Source organism: Apis dorsata, unplaced genomic scaffold (genome assembly GCF_000469605.1).
Source record: "Apis dorsata unplaced genomic scaffold, Apis dorsata 1.3 scaffold_527, whole genome shotgun sequence".
NCBI classification, from domain to species: Eukaryota; Metazoa; Arthropoda; class Insecta; order Hymenoptera; family Apidae; genus Apis; species Apis dorsata.
The window spans coordinates 432,151-435,048 of record NW_006263750.1 but is presented as its reverse complement, the minus strand read 5'-3'; the positions used below and the strand labels follow the sequence as shown (position 1 = coordinate 435,048).

The 2,898-nt window shown below is 38.9% G+C and overlaps 1 protein-coding gene across 5 annotated transcripts in view; it reads left to right on the top strand.

The window, feature by feature from the left end:
- The window catches only part of LOC102680309, a 199,394-nt gene that overhangs the window by 108,502 nt on the left and 87,994 nt on the right, over positions 1–2,898 (top strand). The gene's annotated exons all lie outside the window — the stretch shown is intronic.

Genomic DNA, 2,898 nt, shown 5'->3' with positions numbered 1-2,898 from the left:
AAAAAAAAAAAAAAATAACATCGATTTCCAACGAAATTGAAATATTGTTCGCGATCACAAAGCATTTCACAATTGTACATGAAAAATATGCGATGACTCGAGGGTGGAAATCTTGCCAAGAAACCGGGGGAAAACTTTGGAATGTTGGGGATTGGATGGAGAGGAGGTGTCGCCAGAAGGTGGATTGTGCAGCTAATCAAATTCTCACGGTTGGCGAAGAGGGACGAGGGAACGAAAGGAGGGATTTATCGTAAGCAAATAGAATTTAGGAGTTACGAGTGGGCCGAGTAACCCGTGCTTCCCGCCACTCGGTTGTATCCGAGTAGAGCTAACCTAACCTAAGAGCGATCCAATTAGAGAAACATCGGAGTGGACAGTGGCACCCGAAATCTCGGCCTCGTTGTCTCTCTTCTGGCCGCGTTTCGAATCTTGCGAAATCCAACTTTCTTGCTTCGATATTCTGCTCGATTCCTTTATTGCCAAATCAGTTACGTACACAAGTACACGAGAGCCGGTCTCCCAATTACGACTTGTATTACCGGTGTTAAGAGAACAAAGTTGAGGAGAGGTGAAACAAGTTTGACGAGATAAAGGAAGGAAGAAGTGGAATTCGAAATCGATCGTGCGCGTAATAGTGGAATATCTTGTTACATCGACTTATCACATTGTTCGATAACAGAATTTACGCGTGAATATCGACAATCGATTAATATCATCCCAGGTCGTGGATCGTGATCTCACGAAGATGAAAGCTACGAGTTGGAGCATGAGCTCGATGTGATCAGAGACGATGCAAGAGACATGCCACGTCTCAGTGCATCGTCATTAACATGTCAAAAACACGATTCAACGAGTTATCATGATCGAGGGGACTGGTTATCACTGGCCGACTCGACGACCCAAAAGTAGTCAACTTTGGTATCACCGTCCCGAGGATAGGATAGTTTCTATCGCGTTTCACGATCCGAGATAACCAGTTTCTGGCGTTAAATCCCCCGGGTACTCGGTGTCGAGTCTCAAGGCACAAGAGTCATCAGACCTGGTGCCTCGTGCCGCCAATATCGCCCTGTTCAAACCTTCTGCCGCCAATATCCCCTTCTCGTCGTTTTCTACCGTTTCGTGCAACGCCCTATCGCTTCGTGTCTATTAAATTTGCCCCGTAAAATCTTCTTCAGTTTCTTCTACGTGTTTCCTTATATCCACGTGTTTCTTTTTTTATAAATTATGCGGATGTAAATTACTTAATATCGTCTATATCGATATAAATTAAGTAATTTATATTTCAAACGATTGATGAGAAGTCTCGAGAGAGATGTTTTCCATTATGGTTGGTGAGGAAAAAATGTAGTTAAATTTTGGAGAAATTTATCAAATGTATTTATTACATTTGATATGTAATAAATATGTTAATATACGTTATATAAATCCATAAATATATTCGCGTCTCGAAGGGTTTCGACAGGGGAATTGGCGAGCAGAGACACGGAAGAGATAGATATCTTTTAACCAAAGTTAATTCGGTTCGAAGATTCCTGCATGAATTTCGAATATACCATTTCTAGAATCTTAAAGATTCTTTCTGTCGCGTTTTTCTTTTCCGTTTTTACCGATAAATAATCGTACTCTCCCATAAAAATAAATTAAAACGTTGGAAAATCGATGTTTCCAACTTCTCGAGCGTCATACCATGTTCAAAAATATAGGAAACTGGCGGATAACACATCGGTTTAATTAAAAGAAAAAAGTGTAAGGAGAACGTCGATAGCGCGAAGGCCATCCTCTCGAGCGATAAATTCTTTTTTCCTTTTTTTTATTACATATATGTAGGACACAGATCTTGTCCTGTTGGAAGAAGTTCTTTTCTTTCGACGAGAGATGGTCCAGATATCGATTCTCGTCCATTCGAGGAAGGACTCGGACGTGCTTGCTTTCTAAACAGCTCTCCAACACGACGAACGACCATCCCCCCGATATCCAAGAATCGACGTTCGACCAATCTCGAAGAAACATCCACGATCCGCTCGCTTCTCCTTTCTCCTTTCTTTCTTTCTTTCTTTCTTTCTTTCTTTCTTTTTCTTCTCTCTTCTCTTCTTTTCCGACAACACGATTCTTTCGACGCGAAGATGCATGTTACGACCATCTCCTCGCCGTCATCTTCGCCGATCGTCGCGCGAACTTTCTTCTCTCCCGCGTGTATATGCAACTCCTCGCTTCAAAGTTTTCGATCGAAAGGTTCGATCCACTCTTCCAACGTGCCACTTGCTGTTTCCCCGTATAATAATAACGCGCCGATACCTACTCTCGTGCCACCTCTCTCTCCTTTTCGATTTCGATCTGCGTCCACGGAATAAATCTATCTCTATCTCGTTGTGGGTGTAATACAACGACTCGTTTTTTCAATTATATCTTGCGTTTCGATACCACTTGCGTGGTATTTTATGGAGAGTTTTTTTTTTAATATATTTTTGTTTGTTATTATATACACACAGTATTTTGTAATTGATAGAGGAAAAGCTTTTTATTATTACGTGAGAAAGTATATATTGAAAACTTGTGCATGAAATAAAACTTAATTTTGAAGTTTATGAAATATGATTTTGTTTATATGTTTTATCCTAATATTTAAAAATATATATATATTAATACTACTGCTATTTGCATTTGTTTTATCTCGAATAATATAGACACGCAATGGTACGAAATATTCGCGACGAAAGAATAAATTTTATTATTTTAGAAAATTGTTGAAAATTTGATTCCCATTCTATATGTATATATACATACATATGGAATTATGTTTTTCGTATCGGATTTCAGTGAAATTAAATTTTTTTCAATTATAGAATAATAAAATGTAAGTCGAGAGTTATATATCAGATACATAAAGCTAATTTTCTC